Raw genomic sequence first — 21,754 nt, forward strand, 5'->3', positions numbered from 1 at the left:
AAATGAATTAATGCCTGGATTGCTTTGAAATACTTAAATATTGAGAGAAAACACTGTTCTGTCAATAATAAACATACAATATTCATCAGTTTAATATTAAACATTAGAATATGCGGAAATTGTGATACTGTCTCCCTACATTGGATTTTCAACTAGTGATGTACTTCCTATTTCCGTTTATCAATACACTCCTATGACCTTAAGCTGCCTTCAATATTTTAACATAATCATGTGAAAATTGGGTCTATATATCAGTTTACCTGGGCCCGTATTCATGAAACCATTGTCATGGATTCTGTGCGCAAACAAACTTTCTTGTAACACGCTTAAATCATGTTAAAAGATCAAAAAGTCAAATGTAAACATTGAAAACAGTATTTGGGTTTATTAGTCTCTTCAAACGTTTTCCAAATCATTGACAAAGTAAGACTTGTTTATCAATTTATAACCAGAAGAACTTAGAAGAAATTAGGCCTGAGCACAAACTCCATGCTTAAACATGAGAATGGTTTCATGAATACGAGTCCTGATGTTAGTCTAGAGTTCAACAAATGTTTATCAAATGTTCAGAATATGATATTTTTATATGCTTTGGAATTACTGACAGTTGTTTCAGGTTAATTCCCTTTATACCCAACACACAGATTATCTTTTAAGGATAACCTCTTTTCCATTTCTCCTGTTCCCGAAGGGCTTAGGTTGAAGGATGGGACACAAAGCTTGTATACACTGTTTAACTCTTTCCATATAAGAATGTTTCATGCCAAATTAGGTCAAAATACATTCCAATGCATTTAATTTAGAGCTGTCTTTGAAAGATTACTGTGAAATCACTAATTCTTGTGGGGTTTTTTTTATTTCTTTTATTTCGTGGGTTTTCTTCATTCACGAGTTCATAGGTCCACCAAGTGATTACAAGTTTGATATAAAGCAATTGCGGTTTGAGTGGGTACTCGTAATCTATGAATTCATGTACCCACAAAATGGTGGTTTGTCTGAAAAAAACGAAATATCTTATATCAAAGTAACACATGTTTCCTCTTTTGGACCTGCTATTCTCTCCCCAGTGGAGGCCACCGAGTTTGCATTGTGTTGAATTGCTTTGGTCCAGTGATGCTTAAAGCCAAATACGGTCAAAATTTCCCTGTCTCATACTTAAGGCATTTGGTTTTAAAGTTTGACTCCTATTTCCAATTTTGGCCCTCCCCTGTTCTTATCAGGGCACCTCACTCTTCCTTTAAACAATGGTCCAATTGCCTTGGCCCAGGAATGCTCCACATCGTGTCAGATAAAATCTCTTTACCTGAACTTTTGAGTGGTCTCTTAAAAATCAACAATTTAATACCCCTTCTGGTCCAACCCCTTTGCCCCCAAGGGTGCTACACCCTTCTAATATACAAAATCTGATTCCCTGCTCTCTCAGCTGCTTCATGCTTTTGTTTGAAATTTGAAGAGTTGTTCAGGAGGAAGTGTCTTTTTAAGAAACTATTGATAGACAAGGCATATGCTTACCTAAATGGTCTTTAGGACCAAATTAAGTAAAAACTGAAGATATAATCACGTCAGTCTTCAGTAATTTTCTATGATTATTTTTAGTTCTTTCTTCTTTTACTTGTACATATAAACATTTTTCTTTTATTATTGAAGTTATACTGAAATTTAATTTTCTTTAATTTGCTTGACAAATTCAAACAGCAACATTTTATACTACATATCCAGGATTTTTCTTCAATAAGCTTAACCATGCATAATGAGATATCAAGAATCATTACACCAAGGCAAACTCTAGCTCAGTTCAAAATCAAGAAAAAGAATGAACAGAGTGGCTAACAGAGTGGCTTCAGTATGTTATTGTGCACGACTAGCCCTGGAGATATAGTACATTCCCACAGGCTCCTGTGGCAATTAAACCCAGACACACGACGATAAACCTAATCAGTTAACACAGCCAATTGATATAATTTCAAGCATTCTAAGAAATTGAATTTGTATATTTTTGGTATTAAAGAGTGATTTCATCCTTATTGGTTTTACAGTTATTCTGCTTACAGAATTAAATCTGACAGCCTAAGCTATTTCCAGGGGACCAATTTCCTAGCAGAACAGATCACTGTGTGGGACCTCATTGTACCTGTTTAGCTATGACAGGAGCAGATGATCACCATCACAGTATAGGATCCTATACAAACCCAAAGTTACTAGTGATCTACACAAGGCCAATTATACACAGCTATATATAGTATGTAACAAGCTAATCTGTAAGCCTGGTAATATGATGTTGGTAACAGTACTGTATGTTGACCTATAGCTATTGCCCTTTTGATAATAAATATTTTTAGATTTAATAACTTTCTTAAATAATTATTTTATATTGGTACCTATAACTACCCTATTGTTTGTCAAGGGTGGCAGAGGCTAAACATGATGGCTATATTAGGTTACCTAACACTGGAAAGGCGCTTTGGTCTACTGGAATATACATTTTGTACTCTACAGCCATATGCATGGGTACTGTACATGGTTATTAGATAATGTTTTATAAGTACGGTAAACAGTGTTTGTAAATATCTCTTGTGAGCAAAAGGGAATTAAGTCGGGATAAAACATAAGGGACACCTGGTCATGACGAAGGCTACAATAAAACTGAAAGGACGCTGCCTACCTGCCAATTCCTAGGGCAGCTTAGTTCAAACAAAGCGCAATAGTTTTGACCAATGAGCTAAGAGTGCTCCCCAGTTGACCAATAAAATAGTGAGCGTAATAGCTGACCAGGTGTGACTATTCGCTCTACTACATCTAAAGTCAAGTACAGCAACCAGAGTGAGTAGTTGTCGTGCGTAAATATGCATTTTGATATGCCCAAAATTATCCAATAAGAACACGAAGGAATTAGGTCAGGGGGTTGACATCCTTAATCTAATGTGCTGAGACATTAATTAAACAAGGCATCACAAGTGATACAAATCCCCTCGCATTCACACATTGTGACATAAGTAAGAGGAAATGAAGTTGCTAGAGCGATATGACAAAGTTTTTTCTTAAAATAGTAACAGTGACCTAGACCTTCAACGTAAAAACACGAAATGAGAAATTGTTCAAAGCATTGCTGTACCAAACACTTGTATGAAGTTTCATGAAATTCCATCTAGGAGTGAAGTAAATAGAGTGATGACAAAGTTTTTTCTAAAAATAGTAAGAGTGACCTTGACCTTCAACGCACTAACCTGAACCACGACCTTGTTCAAGGTATTGTCATACTAAACACTTCAAATGAAGTCGCTAGAGCGATGACAAAGAGTGTTACAGTGATGTACGTACGGGCGGAATCCTATATCCCCTCGAATTTTCGTTGCGAGGGGATAATTAAAAAAGAATGAAAAATATAAACCTTTCTCATAACATAAGTTAAAAACTTATGTCAGTCACTTTTGCCAGTGCAGATAAAAGCATACAAGGATTGTAATGTGGGAGGAAACCCAAGTACCCAAAGAAAACCCAAGTGACCAACAGGTGAACCCATACCTTCTTCACGTCAAATCGAGGAATCGAACCACAGCCATGTAAGTGAAATGTGAGTGCCCTGTCCACTAGCTGTGTCCTGACCTGATCACTAAACCTACGTACAATCATATAGGCATGGGACCAGTATAATCTGCTCTATACATGGTAGGCGTCATTACTTACTGATGTCACAGGCAATCCCATCCTCCATATCCAGGGGTTACGCTTACTTTCGCTCTCTACACCCCTGGAATACGTCATAGCGAAATTGAAGGCTCGGTGTGTGCCACCTTGTTGATGAGACAAGAAGACTAGTTCTAATCCTTTGATGTACATCACAAGAATCTCGCGGTCACATAATGGTAAAATTTGACAGGCTTTGAAGTCGGGCGTCTCTCATTTGCAATCTTCAAAGGACAGGTATCACTCTGCCTAGCAACTGGTCAGATTTGTTTTACCTGAGACCAATCAAACAGCTATCTTTGGGCTTTCAGTTTTGTTATTTGACATATTCCATGGCTGTAGAGAGTGAAAGTGAGCATTACCCCTGGACATCGAGGATGAGGCAATCTGGAATTATCATTCTGCCATTTTAGATAGTTACTAGCAAGGAAGATTTGTTTCAATTTTATTATTTAAATACTTAATTATTATTTAAAATATTTGATCCCAAGTTGTATTAAAATTTTCTTCCAGTTATTCTTGTATGGGGAAAGAATGATAGATGGATGGATGAAGATAATGAATTACTAACAGTCCCCTAAGTCTTTGTGTGGAAACTGTGGAGCAAGGCTACTGACATGACATTTACATATGTAAATCTTATGTAAGTAAAACACCACCACACATTTAGGTGCCAGACATTTTATTTTGAGGACCAATAACATCACACAGCTATTAGTGAATGCAAATATTCAAAAGCTCTGGAGAGTCTATTTTTAAGGCAACACATTTGCTGAGGGCAATTTATCGACACATATTGTATGCGGAGGAGGACCCATGGGAACTATAAGGGGTCCGTCATCACAACATACCAATCAAAATAATACACAATGCTAAATATGGAGAAAGACTCTTCAGAGCTTCCGTAAATCTTGCAAGTTCAGGGGATGTACATCATCAGAATAAATTTGCCCCTAAGCAGCCTGTCACATTAATACGGAGCTCAGGGTTTGCTTCTCTAGCTGCCCTGTAATTAGCATTTAGGACAGAGCGGCCGGGGTGTAAAATTCATCTACTGAACCATTGCATCACATTGGGATCGTTGACTTTTCTTTTATATTCTCCCTTGTTATACTCATCCAAATATAAAACTAAACTGAAATGATAACATGATACACGAGTGAGATAATAGCTCGTTACTCATTTGTTTATTACATTCCACAGATAACATGATACACGAGTGAGATAATAGCTCGTTACTCATTCGTTTATTACATTCCCCAGATAACATGAGACACGAGTGAGATAATAGCTCGTTACTCATTCGTTTATTACATTCCCCAGATAACATGAGACACGAGTGAGATAATAGCTCCTTACTCATTCGTTTATTACATTCCACAGATAACGTGAGACACAAGTGGGATAATAGCTCCTTACTCATTCGTTTATTACATTCCACAGCTAACCACAATTCACAACTATCCACAGTTTCCTTCCCCTCGCTGGGCGACATACTTCCAAGTATAATTTGTATGTATACTGTAAAAACCCATGTACTCCTTACTCATTCGTTTATTACATTCCACAGATAACATTAGACACGAGTGGGATAATAACTCCTTACTCATTCGTTTATTATATTCCACAGCTAACCACAATTCACACCTATCCACAGTTTCCTTCCCCTCGCTGGGCGACATACTTCCAAGTATAATTTGTATGTATACTGTAAAAACCCATGTACTCCTTACTCATTCGTTTATTACATTCCACAGCTAACAACAATTCACACCTATCCACAGTTTCCTTCCCCTCGCTTGGCGACATACTTCCAAGTATAATTTGTATGTATACTGTAAAAACCCATGTACTCCTTACTCATTCGTTTATTACATTCCACAGAAAACATGATCCACGAGTGGGATAATAACTCCTTACTCATTCGTTTATTACGTTCCACAGATAACATGAGACACGAGTGGGATAATAACTCCTTTCTCATTCGTTTATTACATTCCACAGCTAACCACAATTCACAACTATCCACAGTTTCCTTCCCCTCGCTGGGCGACATACTTCCAAGTATAATTTGTATGTATACTGTAAAAACCCATGTACTCCTTACTCATTCGTTTATTACATTCCACAGATAACGTGAGACACAAGTGGGATAATAGCTCCTTACTCATTCGTTTATTACATTCCACAGATAACATTAGACACGAGTGGGATAATAACTCCTTACTCATTCGTTTATTACATTCCACAGAAAACATGATCCACGAGTGGGATAATAACTCCTTACTCATTCGTTTATTACGTTCCACAGATAACATGAGACACGAGTGGGATAATCGCTCGTTACTCATTCGTTTATTACATTCCACAGATAACATGAGACACGAGTGGGATAATAACTCCTTACTCATTCGTTTATTACATTCCACAGCTAACCACAATTCACACCTATCCACAGTTTCCTTCCCCTCGCTGGGCGACATACTTCCAAGTATAATTTGTATGTATACTGTAAAAACCCATGTAATTTTCGCACTTTTTTTTCAGAAATTTAATACCCAAAGTGGGGGGTGCGTAAAATACACAGGTATAGAAAAATTCAAGTTTTTTTCAGGAAAAGATCGACGATTCTGAGAGATCGCCATCTTGGATTATGTCCCTTGGTACACGGAACTCTAAGACAAATGACGATCAACAAATTTATTTATGTCAAACATTAATAAAAGATACATAATGTGTTGTTATGTGAGTTTATGTGAAAAGTATTAATTAATAGGTAACCGTTAGCAAAAAAAGTTTAGCCAAATTCCTATGCCAAAGAATCGCCGATCAACTTACGACATTACGTTTCGACATCTCGGTGCATTTCCCCATACTATTACGAAAATGTAGTTGATCAATTTAAGCTCCGTTCTATGTAAGTTCTGTAAGTTTTTTCAAATCGCCTATGCGTATACGTATAGCATGGTTTTTTTCCGGCTCACTTTCATGTTGATCTCGCGTCTAACATTACGTAAACACGTGATTGATAATAACCTCGTGAATTATTTCAATATTTATTAAATGAAGCATCGTAAAAATAGTCTGCGTTAACTATTTTTTTCCTTGGAGTAGATTTGAAGAGGATGTATTGATTGTCCACGCTTCTAGTATAAACATATTTTTTATAATCCCTTATCAGTCAAATCAGTCTGTAGTTATGACAATGCAGTAGGGCTTCGTAATTCACGCCACGTGTTGGCGAGTGAAAAAAACAACAACACGGTCCGTCGATCTTAACTGCAAATCATTTCAATTAGTAGAGCTATTGTTAACGGGTAATCACAGAGATAGTGTTAGCTCATAACTACATTGTAATTTGTAAAAAAAATATCGCCAAACCACGGACTTAGATAATCTAATTCCGTGGCCAAACTGAACTGTGACATGACCTGGTTTGAAGTGACGTAACCCAAGCCGCCATGATGAGCCCTTCTCACTGATCGTATTAATGATCAATAAAAGGTATCTAATTATGTCTTTCACCAGGAGATATGCACCAGCGGTTACTAAACATCGAATTACTTATTAATTGATATGTTTTTGTAAGCAAGTAAATGTTTTATGTAAAATATTGCTAAAATGAATTGATGTATGCCGATATGCACACACGTGTGTGTCATGTGTGATCAGATAATTCAAAGAAAACAAGCAACAAATTACACATTTTACGTAGTTTCGTCTTGGTTTTAAATATCATTTAACATCAATAGAAAAAAATCATAGAAATTTATTTGAAAAAAATATATTCAGAGATCGATTTTCGGAGCATGAACTTCGTTTTTTTTCCAAATTTTTGGGGTGCGCAAAATATTCGAGTAGAACCTTTTTTCCCCGATTTTCAGCCTCAAATAGTACCTGCGCAAATTACACAGGTGCGCAAATTACATGGGTTTTTACGGTACACAAAAACATCCTTACTAAAATATTCTATTGCAAAAACTTTACAAGAACAGTTAAGGTGTTGAGCAAATGAGCTCGAGAGGGAGCACCTAGTGCATGCTTCTTATATATACTAGTACATCACATGATAACTACCGTCTCCACCCGACTCCTAGGGCAGGAACTTACGGAATCAACCCAAGTTAATTTCTTTTCTCTTTGATTTACTTTTTCCTATTTAGTGGTGGCTCTTAGTCAGGTTTTGTTACCCGAGACCAACCAAATAGCTAGCCGCATGCCTTCAATTTTGCTATGGCATATATTCCAGGGGCGCAGAGAGTGAAAGTGAGCGTATAAACTCTGGAGTATTGAGGAGGATGAGGCCGACAGAAGGTCAGCAATCGCATGTTACAGCATTTCAATGACGACTATAAAGTGCTGACAAAGTGATTCCTTTGCAAACTCATTACTAGTCAGAAAATACCGTAAAAGACGGAAAGATTTGGGAATCTTATAGACAGTTTTCACGCACTATCAATCAAAACAATCACAAAACCTGCCTTTTTTATATAATAGGGATATATCCTCATCCATCTAGACTGCCTGCATACCATTTTAGTCCATGATGCACTTTTCCCGCAGGGAGCTTTACTTGACCCGAGCCATTTTAGAATGATCTACATGCAGCAGATTGGCATGAAGGCACATTGATTTTCTCCCTCCGGAATGCATAGTTTCTGAATCTTTTACAATGTTGTCAATGTTGATGTTTGTAATAAGCAGATTTGAAAAAGATAAAGAAGATTTCTGAAGCAGACATAAATGACCAACACATCAATCATGTGGGTTTCCATGGATACACATCAATCATGTGGGTTTCCTTGGATACACATCAATCATGTGGGTTTCCATGGATACACATAAATCATGTTAACTCTAGGTTCTTTTAAGTAAACTTGTTATTGTGATGTTTACCCTAGGTTTTATATATTTGTACACACATAATTGTAATTCTATACTATACTTCATTGGTGTTTTTTTGGCCCTATGAAAAGTTTACTTTGTTTCATTTTAAAGGCAAATTTCCTTTTTGTCAAATTTGATTACATTTACTTAAAACTCAGGTAATGCTGCTTATGAATAATGTATGGTTGTATACAATATCAACAGAAAGTATGAAAATAATCAAAAGGTTGAAAATTGTCATTTTACACTATGCAGTAAACCATCAGCGCCTCTTGAAGAACAAAAATATAGAGAACTATTAAAGTATGAAATAATATTTCCAAATAACAACAATCAGCGACTCACTTAACATCGCACATACAACAAACAAACGCGTCTAAGCATTGATAGCTATAAACTGGACAGGTAAAAATGTGTGATGGTCTTCAGTACATATACTAACCTGACACAGGCCATATAATCACACAGGACAGCGCTACTATATATATATTAGTGAAGTTAGTATCCCTGGTCAACACCAGCTACCATATCTCACCATTCACAGCAGACTCACAGCTGATGATGTGCAGAAATAGATTTTACATGATAAATGCACATACTGGGTTTTTTAGCTGTCACATATGAAAATCCCAGATTGCTGATAAGAATGATATTGATAACAACGCAGAATGTTTTATCCGCCGAGTGATGACTGTAATATTCACATAAATACCCTTCTAATTTTACGTTTAAACAAACCTGGGAGATGCGTGTGCAAAGTTTTTTCTTCATGTGAAATACAATTCCTGATTTTTTTTATTGTGTCACCTCCGAATCTTAATACTAAGGTTTTGTTTGGAATATTTGCGAAAAATTTGCTGATAAATAATTAGTGAATATGAGATAATCAATTATCGCGGGACAATCAATGGGGTCATTTGAATGAAAAAGACCAGGGTTAAACCACTGTGTGACTACGTCAACAGCTGTAATGCGATCTCCAAACAAATGACATCATAACGGCCCTCCAGTGAGCAGGGACACCTGTGTACAAACCATTTAAACATTCATAAAACAAAGTTGGAACATCTTACCTGTCTCCACCCACAGTGACGAGGAAAAGCCTGTGCTAGCTGTGCCCCTGGAGCCACCCTGATAGCCAATGTCCACGATCAACCCATTACATTCTGGTAGCCTATGAATATTGAACAGATACAATAATCTGATAACAATACTTGAACTTTTAAAATGTACACACTTATATATATTGTACATGTAGTAATGTATACACACATCTCCAAGTAAGTCAATACATGTATGTAAATGAAAAACAAAGATGTAAGTCAATACATGTATGTGAATGAGAAACAGAGATGTAAGTCAATGCATGTATGTGAATGAGAAACAAAGATGTAAGTCAATGCATGTATGTGAATGAGAAACAAAGATGTAAGTCAATGCATGTATGTGAATGAGAAACAAAGATGTAAGTCAATGCATGTATGTGAATGAGAAACAAAGATGTAAGTCAATAGATGTATGTGAATGAGAAACAAAGATGTAAGTCAATGCATGTATGTGAATGAGAAACAAAGATGTAAGTCAATAGATGTATGTGAATGAGAAACAAAGATGTAAGTCAATGCATGTATGTGAATGAGAAACAAAGATGTAAGTCAATGCATGTATGTGAATGAGAAACAAAGATGTAAGTCAATGCATGTATGTGAATGAGAAACAAAGATGTAAGTCAATACATTAATGTGAATGAGAAACAAAGATGTAAGTCAATACATGTATGTGAATGAGAAACAAAGATTTAAGTCAATACATGAATGTGAATGAGAAACAAAGATGTAAGTCAATACATTAATGTGAATGAGAAACAAAGATGTAAGTCAATACATTAATGTGAATGAGAAACAAAGATGTAAGTCAATACATGCATGTGAATGAGAAACAAAGATATAAGTCAATACATGTATGTGAATGAGAAACAAAGATATAAGTCAATACATGTATGTGAATGAGAAACAAAGATTTAAGTCAATACATGAATGTGAATGAGAAACAAAGATGTAAGTCAATACATTAATGTGAATGAGAAACAAAGATGTAAGTCAATACATGCATGTGAATGAGAAACAAAGATATAAGTCAATACATGTATGTGAATGAGAAACAAAGATTTAAGTCAATACATGAATGTGAATGAGAAACAAAGATGTAAGTCAATACATTAATGTGAATGAGAAACAAAGATGTAAGTCAATACATTAATGTGAATGAGAAACAAAGATGTAAGTCAATACATTAATGTGAATGAGAAACAAAGATGTAAGTCAATACATGTATGTGATTGAGAAACAAAGATGTAAGTCAATGCATGTATGTGAATGAGAAACAAAGATGTAAGTCAATGCATGTATGTGAATGAGAAACAAAGATGTAAGTCAATGCATGTATGTGAATGAGAAACAAAGATGTAAGTCAATGCATGTATGTGAATGAGAAACAAAGATGTAAGTCAATGCATGTATGTGAATGAGAAACAAAGATGTAAGTCAATACATGTATGTGAATGAAAAACAACGATGTAAGTCAATACATGTATGTGAATGAGAAACAAAGATATAAGTCAATACATGTATGTGAATGAGAAACAAAGATATAAGTCAATACATGTATGTGAATGAGAAACAAAGATGTAAGTCAATACATGTATGTGAATGAGAAACAAAGATGCTTATGTGTATCACTACTAACTACTTGTACCTGAACAACCTTAATGTAGACAATACGGCCAACAGTAAGTGGACAAACACACACCTATCAACCGTCATCTGTATTGTACTTCTCAGCGCTATTCCTAATTCTTATCAACACCAAAAAATTAAACAATTGCAAGAAAATTCCACTAAACATTTGAAGATGATTTCCAGTATGTTGAAGCATAAATGACATGTTTTCTTTTTGATGTAATGCATTAAAAACAGGCATATACCTTGCAGATTCAATTATATAATACATATACAGTATATTTTGAAGCAATTTCAATGCATTTTGATATTCAATTAAACAAGTGGCCCAATGGCCTGAATCGCTCACCTGGTATTAATTTCACACTTGTAATCTTAAAAGTGAACTAATATACAGATACAGGCAGAATATCTGTGTTCGATCCATTTTAATCTATTAAATGATTTAAACATATGACGCCTGTGACCTTGAATATATGTAAAGGTCATTAATATATACCTTGCAGATTCAATTATATAATACATATACAGTATATTTTGAAGCACTTTCAATGCATTTTGATATTCAATTAAACAAGTGGCCCAATGGCCTGAATCGCTCACCTGGTATTAATTTCACACTTGTAATATTAAAAGTGGACTAATATACAGATACAGGCAGAATATCTGTGTTCGATCCATTTGAATATATTAAATGATTTAAACATAGGGCACCTGCGACCTTGACAGTTTATAGCCTTCCGTCCCGGCATATTTCTGGCTAAATATCATTACCCTGGACCTTTTGAATATTCAGAACAAGTCATTTAAAGATTTAAACATATTTGATCCCTTTGACCTTGAATATGAGCAAAGGTCATTCATTTGATCAAATTTGGTAGCTTTTCATCCCAGCATGCTACAGGCTCAATATCAGTACCCTTGGCCTTTTGGTTATTGAGAAGAAGATGTTTGAAGATTTTAAGACATTTGACCCCTGTGACCTTGAATGTTGAACAAGGACATTAGGTTGAAAGTGGGTCTAGAACATTCATTTGAGCAAACTTGGTAGCCCTCTATTACAGCATGCTTCTGGCCAAATAGCATCATCCTAAGCCTCTTGATTATTATGAAGAAGTTGTTTAAAGTTTTTAAACATATTTGACACCTGTGACCTTGAAAATAGGTGAAGGTCGTTTGTTTGAACAAACTTGGTAGCTCTTCATCCTAGCATGCTACTGGCCAAATAGCATCATCCTAGGCCTCTTGATTATTATGAAGAAGTTGTTTAAAGGATTTAAACATATTTGATCCCTTTGACCTTGAATATGAGCAAAGTTCATTCATTTGAACAAACTTGGTAGCCCTTTATCCCAGCATGTTACTGGCCTAATATCATTATCCTAGGCTTCTTGGTTATTCAGAACAAGAGGCCCAATGGGCCTGCATCGCTTACCTGGTATTAATTTCCCACTTGTAATCTTAAAAGTGGACTAAAATACAGCAACAGGCAGAATATCAGTGTTTGATTCATAAGAACCTATTAAAAGATTTAAACATATTTGACACCTGTGACCTTGAAAGTGGGGCAAGGTCATTCATTTGATCAAATTTGGTAGCTTTTCATCCCAGCATGCTACAGGCTCAATATCAGTACCCTGGGCCTTTTGGTTATTGAGAAGTTGTTTAAAGTTTTTAAACATATTTGATCCCTTTGACCTTGAATATGAGCAAAGGTCATTCATTTGATCAAATTTGGTAGCTTTTCATCCCAGCATGCTATAGGCTCAATATCAGTACCCTTGGCCTTTTGGTTATTGAGAAGAAGATGTTTGAAGATTTTAAGACATTTGACCCCTGTGACCTTGAAAATGGGTGAAGGTCATTTATTTGAACAAACTTAGTAGCCCTCTATTACAGCATGCTACTGGCCAAATAGCATCATCCTAGGCCTCTTGATTATTAAGAAGAAGTTGTTTAAAGGTTTTAAACATATTTGACCCCTGTGACCTTGAATATATGTAAAGGTCATTAATTTTAACAAAACTTAGTAGCCCTTTATCCTAGCATGTTACTGCCTAAATATCATTATCCTAGGCCTCTAAGTTATTCAGAAGAAGTTGTTTAAAGATTTTTCAAGACAATTGACCCCTGTGACCTTGAAAATAGATGAAGGTCATTTATTTGAACAAACTTGGTAGCCCTTCATCCCAGTTTGCTTCTGGCCAAATATCATCACCTTAGGCCTTTCGGTTATTAAGAAGATGTTGTTTAAAGTCAAATATTGACGCCAGACGCCGCACCACGGCAGAAGCTCACTTGGCACTTCGTTTAGTATAGGACATTTTTTATTTTCGAATTTCAAATTTTTCAGCTTTCTTCCTTGCCTTGAAATGAGCCAAAAAATAGAGTGATGAAAGTTATTAGTGGTGCAACCAAATAAAAATTTAAGATTGCCCATCTTGGAATAGGATGTCTGGGTTCCAATTCTAGTCTGGCAGTTGGATTTTTCCTTTCCTGTTACATTATTCTAGCTCTTGTTTGTGTACATACTCCCCTACCCCAAACCCCAACCCCTTCACCGCACCACTCCTTACCCCAAACCCCAACCCCTCCACCGCACCACTCCTTACCCCCTNATTTATGATTTTTTTTTATACTGCGAATATAAATATATATATGTATTTAAATTCTAACTTAGGGCAGACTCAATTCACCTGTTTTAATTCCTCTGCAAAATTTTAATTCCTGCCCTGGGTAAATAAATGACAAATACCTTTGAAATCATATGTTAACCAATTATTACAATGTTGGATGGCAATTTAATTTTGATAAAATGATAATTTTGTTACAAATGTATTTTGAGGTCTACTCAATACAAGAAAATTAAATATCCACCTTGTTCCTATCTAAATTTCAACCTTGTTAGAAAAAACTTTCTGAGATAATCATTTAAAACTTCTACCATATACATGTACGCCTTCTTGAAATCTTTGCTGTCACAAATACCCATTTCGTACCATTTGCTTGTTTCTGGCCATTTTTCTGATCTTTTTTTAATTATGCCAAATGTCTTGGATTTTCCTCATGGTTAATGTTAAGGTGTTGACGCTTTGGGGAATAAATGTCTCATGTAAAAAGACTTTTAAGAGGAAATCTCAGTGAAAACCAGCTTTAATGTTCGGGGATGTTGCAATATAGACCCAAACAAATTCAACATCTACCTGTCACTGTCAAATTACACACACTTTGATCTTCAGAGATCTAAGTTGCATTAAAAAGTGAATGCCATCCTGGTTTTATTTTCGAAACTGTTATTTACTGGCCATCAAGACCTCTCTAACTATAGTACATCGTTATTATATACTTTGTTGCTGTCTAAATCGTATGTCTAGTTGGGTTCAATTCCTTTCCAGCTTGGTTGAATTCAGCAGACATCATTGTCTATATTGAAATGGAAATTCTTTTACCATTTGATATTGTTAACAACTTTGAATATATGTGTTATGAATATATGTACAGTAAAAAGTTTAAAATCATGCGAAGGATTTCAGATTGAGTTCTCAATGGCTTCCGGAAATTCTGAAATAAAACAGTATTCAATTTAATGTGCATTCTGGACACTTAGCAATTTAGAAAAAATGTAATTATTGCAGATCCATCCAATTTCTCAAAACAAGACAAAAACCAGCCATAATGGACACTTTTTACAAGTAAGGCAGTGAACTATGTGAAAAGAGATGAAACATGTGGACTGGAAAAAAAGAAAAAAAGAATGTGAGGGCTGTTTTCTAAGGGATGAGGAGGGAACTGATTTTAAGTGGTATATGGTAAAAAAATATGTTGGGAGGGGGTGGGGGGGTAACTAATTTTGAAATATTACAGTCTTACACTCTTTAGGATATCATATATGCTCCAGGTTATTTGTAAATGTATGTATTTGACTGGGACACAAATCAATATTTATCAAATTCTCTGGTACGACGTGAAGTTAATGGGCTTACTTCAGATTTGAGTGATTACATGTTTGATTTATGGAAATATTAATATCAATTGTACAATAATATCTAAAAATAAATACATAAATTCCCATTAGAACCCCTAATTGTCTAATTTTGTTCCTACTGAATGATTGTCTGCAGACAGAAAGAACAAAATTGTGTTCCGAATTCTCTACAATGCAACTTTGTTTTATTTTCTTTGAAAGGAATTGATGTCTTTATTTTATGATGTTTTAGCATAAAATTAAAGAAAAAAAAGCAAATTGCTTTGACTGACTATGACTATAAAGCAGTTATTCTATTAAGAGTAGGTCAAGCGTTGTGTTAGGTGTAATCTTTGACAATAAACACCATATTACTTCCTTGTTCTAACATCAAGTGTTCTGTTTTATCTCGAGTCTCGACATCAACAGATAGATTAGCACCACCTGTTGTGACATAAGGAGTTTCTACATTAGCACGGAACTACAATACAACTAAGCATTACATCTAGTCAATCTTTTCCGTCCTTCCACAAAACCATAAATCTTTGGGTTCGCAACTACACATAGCTCAGAACAGTTAAATATTATCTTAGAATCACTATACTGGGCCGATTCCAAGGCTGTATAATCCTTACCCAAGGTCCATGCAGAGCAGAGTGATTAAAGTTGAAATTGTTATTTTACAGGACTGAGCTAGATCAGCTGTATATCAACTCAAACATTTCAATCTGTTCTCATTCAACTTCTCATGATTTTACATGACAAATTCTGATACACGTCTTCTATTCCTTCATGGCATCATCAATACAAATACCAGCATACAACACAATATTTACTATGTTCCTCAGAGATAGTCACTGTTATGATACTCTTTGGCTTTCAGACCTGGAAACCCATCCTAAACAAGCCATTCTGGAGACAAAGCACTGCAGGAATTTTGATAGATTTGGTGTACAGGAAATGAAGTTATTGCATAAAAACCAATTTTTTATTTAAAGTACATGTGACCTTGGTTTTGACTTTGACCTTGACCTTTGGACCTGAAAAGTAATCCCAAGCATGCCCATTTGGTAAGGAAGTACTGTATGACGTTTCATTAGATTTGGCACTCAGGAATTCAAGTAATTCTGCAGATACCAATTTTCTATTTATAGAAAGTGACCTTGACCTTTGACCTTTAGATCAGAATAGCAATCCCATGTAAGCCATTTATTTCATTGAGGGAAGATTAGAATAAGAAGGAGTGCCGTATGAATGTTGAGAAAATTTGGCTGACTGCATGGAACTCAAATTATTGTACAGAAAAGGTGTGGGAACAAGCATCACCACAATATTCCCTCCGGTGTTGATCGTGTTGGCATGAGGGTTGAGGCCTGAAGCTACATCACTGGAGTTTTACACTAATATTACATGCAATTGTAGTCCTCCATAGAAATCCTTGTTTGAGTTTTCTGCATTGTCATGCTGGAGACCAGCTGAGTGTTACTGAAGTATTTACCACAATAAATTGAACTCAGCATGAGTAATGAACTTATCAGACAATTTGTAACAGTATAGTCAGAAAACCATGAATCATATCAGAGATTTTCTTTAGTTGGGAAGACATAAGTTAACTATAAATATTGAAACAAGACACCTCCATGTAGATTGAAATAAGATTAGTCTATAAATTAACATAACAGAGGATCCATGTTTATTTCAAAATCTTGTACATTACAGGTAGCAGTGTACAGTAGAATACCATTATTGATTCAAGTGTTATTCGAACGTATCCTAAATAGATACGTTTCTTTTGTTTTCTTTCCTACTGAAACTTTCAGGCAAACCGTGTTTTATTTTTGCATTGTTTTTCGTGATTGGGTTTGTATATTCCAGGGACTTATATAATTAGATAACATGGACTTAATCTAATTCCGTGTTAGGCCTTACATTAAATTAAGGCACGGAATCTACATGGAGTACACTTTGACAACATTATGCAGCTGTATCGAAAGCAAACCAAATGTTAGGTATTCTGTTTAGAACTTTCGTTTAAATAATGGGCATAGCTCGTTTTACAACCTTGTACAAGTCCCTAACTGTCCACAGGTCAATGTCTTTAAACAAGGAAAAAGTAGCTATCGAAAATTTCAGATATTTCCAGATATGATAACTGACACCTGAAGTTGTGCATCCAGGTATTATTTTTTCATTCTGACCTTTTTATATGCCAATTTTAGTGCTGATTTTTTTTTGATACATGTTATATTACAGGGGTTATTCATTGTATAAAAATATCACGCTACTGTACACTGATACCACAGCAATGTGACAATTCATCCTTTAATTAAATACATTGTACGATGGGGTTTTTTTCTTGAGTTGGACAAAATTTCAGTCACTACATAGTGCTATTTTTCCACTTTCTGCCATTTAAATTTAATTCTGTATTTTATAAAAAAAACAATCAGAAGTTACGAACTTGAATATGAGTCAATTTCACTTTGGGTCTGCAAGATGATATGAAAAGGAGTATTCAGATATTCATTAAGGTATGCAATCCAGTGCCTTATGTGTCACAACACTTCCTCAAACAGCATATTTTCATTCATTAGGGGTGACACTTAATATGAAAAAACTTCCCTGCACTTCATAGATTCATTTCCGTTTTTGCCAAGGAAAATATAAATCTGTCTAAACACTAACATTTTTAATGTACCTTGGGAAAGACATACTGATGCGCGTTTATTCTAAAACTTAACCAATATTCGCAATAGCAGTCTAGCTGTGACGTTAACTATTTTCCTTACTAGTCATTTGGACTAGTGAACCCATAATTTTATTAGTCCAACTGTGAATTTGCTAGTCCAAATTACAGACTGGTCTTTTTTACAGCATGAAGTGTAAATTGTGATCTATATTAGAAAATTATTAGAAATCAAAACAAAATGTCTCTCATAATATAATTAACTAAAGAAACGGAGCACGGAACGTGATCGCCAATTATCCCTTATACAGGATTACTGCTGTTTCCATCGAGCCTTTAAGCACTAGCCAGAACCGTAATTTTTTCTTTAGTGTTGGAGCATTTGTCTTTTCACGGACAGGCTTAGCTGGTTTTGAACCTTTCCTCCAACTTAGCAACATCGCCATGGTTGGTTTCACGAGGTTATAAACCAGAAGTAATGTTTGGTAACTACTAAAATCCAGAACCCAGTCTCGCGATCGCTCATTGAAATTTCGAAACTTCGACGAATACCGTATTTTATGATAGGATTAAAACTTGTGACAAGCTTTATAGTGCAAAATATATACCATTTATAATATTTCCATTATTTTGGAGGAAAATTGCCACTAGACCAGTCGGACTAGTTAAATATTTTAAATACTAGTCCAGACGAAAATTTACTAGTCGTGGGCATCGGACTAGTGCCTAACATCGCAGACTGCAGTGAATAGGATAGCATAGGCCCACCATCATCAGTTTATAATTCATACAGTTGTTAACGGGAATTTAAATGTTCTCCTAGTTCGCAATACAGTTTACAAAGTAATAAACCACGGAATTAGATGCATGGGTATTTATTCAATTAGTATTAAATAGCTATAGGTTGACAACAATTGAATAATAACGCCAGTTTGGATCATATATATATAAATAGTATAACTTGAACTTACCCCTAAGTGCATACTGTAGACAAGTTGTAATAATACTGTGCTGAATTATCTAGGTTTTGGTTACTGGTATATACAATAAAATAGGTCACTGTATGTAGACAGAGAAACCTTAGATTTGATTTTATCACATTTGTGGAGGAGCCCTATACTGCGTCATTGATAACATTATTTACGTCTTCTTAGTACAAATATATACTGATCATGATTAAGATCACACATTATGATAGGTACTGTATAGGCCTACTCTTTAAATGCATGTTAACTAAATGTCAAATTTACGGGGGGGGGGGGGGGGGGGGGTTCTCATAAAGTGTGACAATTCGTCAGCTATGAACATCATTTGACCATGTTTTGATCAACAATCGAAGAACCCCAATACTGTTATAACAAGTCACAGATTCTCCCCGCCTGTATAGAATGCAAATGGATCATTCTCTGTATGTGAAGAAACTGTGACTACAATCAACTTTTGCTGATTTGATTTACCTTTGTCTATCTGCAACTGCCGTTTACCATAGGGTTGACGAAACATTTTTTCACTCCCGTCAGGACGACCTCCATTTTTTATATGACGTACGCGCGCGCGTCACCATATCGTATGAGTGTACGCGTATCCACGCATATTGCATAATTGTCATTGACACGAGCTAATACCATTATTGATTCAAGTGTTATTTTCGAACGTATCGTAAATAGATACAACGTTTCTTTTGTTTTCTTTCCAACTTTCAGGCAAGCCGTGTGTTTTATTTTTGCATTGTTTTTCGCGATTGGGTTTGTATATTCCACGGACTTAGATAACACGGACTTAATCTAATTAACTAATCTAATTCCGTGTATATTCCCTCAAAAGTTACTTTAAAAATGACATATCAGATGTAATTGTCTTAAAACATGATTCGCTGTCATACCGTTAGGCCTTACGTCAAATTAAGGCACGGAATCTGTTATAAAGTTACTTGTTCAAATTATGTGAACAGATACGTTACAAGAACAATTTATAATATCCTTGTTTTAATGCAACATACCATAATGATTTTTTTCTTCTCAAATATAGATCAAATTAATAGTAGGTTAATCAAAATTAGTACAAGTAAAATAATATTTCGATTGAAGATGCTGTACAAATGTATTTGTATTTCTGGCTGACAAGGTAACATATTTAAAGAGATACAGGCGAGGTAGTACCTTTGTTGTGTTGCTGAAGAACGAATGTTTTGTACTGTAGATATGCATTAGTCGATCAAAAAATACTTTTCTAAAACTAAACTCAAAAGTTTGAATTTCAAAGAATGAAATAAATATTGATTTTGAATACATTGGTTTTGAATGATTTCCGTTCGAGACCAAATGCCTATTTTCATATACGATCATTAAAACGTGTCAGCATTTGTTGCAGAAATGTCTGTTTTTATGACACAGTCTATCTTGGATTCGCGAACATGGTAAATTTGCAAAAAGAAAAACATTTTGTTTTGAAGAAGTACTGGATCACGTATCTGTTTTACTGACAATGACCTGTTGGGAATGGACACTTCTGTTTTTAAAACTGATGAATAGTAAGCAGAACCCTCTCGGTTTATTATCCTACACATTTTACTCTTTTGAGAAAAGATAACAAAATGTTCGCAATGCAAAGTTTATTTTCCACTTTTACTGTTTATGTATTGGCGCATGATAAGTGAGAATGAAGAACAGAAATACAGAACATGCCCTACCATGAACGCATAAGAACATTAGGCCTACCATCTCTGGAATATAGGCGTGAAAGGGCAGATATGGTTTAAATCACAGGGACCTGATAATTTGTTACAGCTATATTTGGACCTAAACTAAGGTGTTCATAGTAATTTTACAGTGTTTAAGGGTTCTAAACCCCTGAAACATGTAAAATTATTCTAAACACCTTAGTTTAGGTCCAAATATATATAGCTGTAACAAATTGTAAACCCCTCCAACTTTTAAAATTACGCTGAACACCTTATCTGTAACAAATTCAAAGGTCCCATATATACATATTATACATATAATTGTTAAATTGAGTAAATGTAAATATTGATTACGCTCACACTGACAGCTAGCTTACAGAGAAATTCAAAATATAATACAAATTTGGTGGGGTCAACATTTGGCCCCCACTTTTATTTCCTTTATTCTTTTGCCATATGTAGATACATAAAAATTCATAATTGTTACTGATAACCGTAGTGGACCTCCTTGCATAACACCAGGTTGAGTGACGGGGGTATCCTAACAAAATGACCGATAAATATCATAGGCAAATGTTAATTTGGAAATTAATTATGAAAGTGTATAGTGTATAAAATTACTGTTATTTTGATACTAAATATGTCATATTGGTAGACATGAAGTAAGCGCAGTGATACTTTTAATTGGAAAAACATGCAAAATTTTCACAAAATTTAAAATAAAACTAACATTGTCAACTTGCCTTTATATAGTTACAATGGTAGTCTATATTTTAAACTTCTTTTAAAACTTCCTTTATATGTATTTTGTCTCCAGAATCATTTTTATGTAATATAAAAACCGGTAAAGTACTTTTTTAGCATGCCAAACATGATCAATGCCCAATTTCACATAACCTTGAAGATTTTACTATCAATGTTTATTGTGATAAATACCGATACATTTTCTGTTTTTGTATCATGCTAAAACACTTTATCATTTTAGGCATGTTTTCAAGTTATGTGCATCAGTAATAACTCATAAATATGTATTCTGTCATAGTAATCTTTCCCCTGGAGAACTACTTTAGGTTTGAGATTGTGTTATAGACAAAGCTTTGCAATTATCTAAATAT

At 35.0% G+C, this 21,754-nt stretch overlaps 1 protein-coding gene across 9 annotated transcripts in view; it reads right to left on the minus strand.

Annotated features, from left to right (window-relative positions):
• LOC110453732 (sodium/calcium exchanger 2-like) overlaps positions 1-19,496 on the minus strand; it is a 211,920-nt gene extending 192,424 nt beyond the window's left edge. For all 9 annotated transcript variants that reach the window (XM_021502826.1, XM_021502838.1, XM_021502837.1 and 6 more), the window contains exons 1-2: positions 19,417-19,496; positions 9,645-9,745 (exon numbers count right to left, since the gene is read on the minus strand). The gene's annotated coding sequence lies outside the window, so the exon portion shown is untranslated. The remainder of the gene's footprint in view (positions 1-9,644; positions 9,746-19,416) is intronic.
• Positions 19,497-21,754: the final 2,258 nt, after the last annotated feature.

The sequence above is a fragment of the Mizuhopecten yessoensis genome, unplaced genomic scaffold, assembly GCF_002113885.1.
Source record: "Mizuhopecten yessoensis strain PY_sf001 unplaced genomic scaffold, ASM211388v2 scaffold7493, whole genome shotgun sequence".
NCBI lineage: Eukaryota > Metazoa > Mollusca > Bivalvia > Pectinida > Pectinidae > Mizuhopecten > Mizuhopecten yessoensis.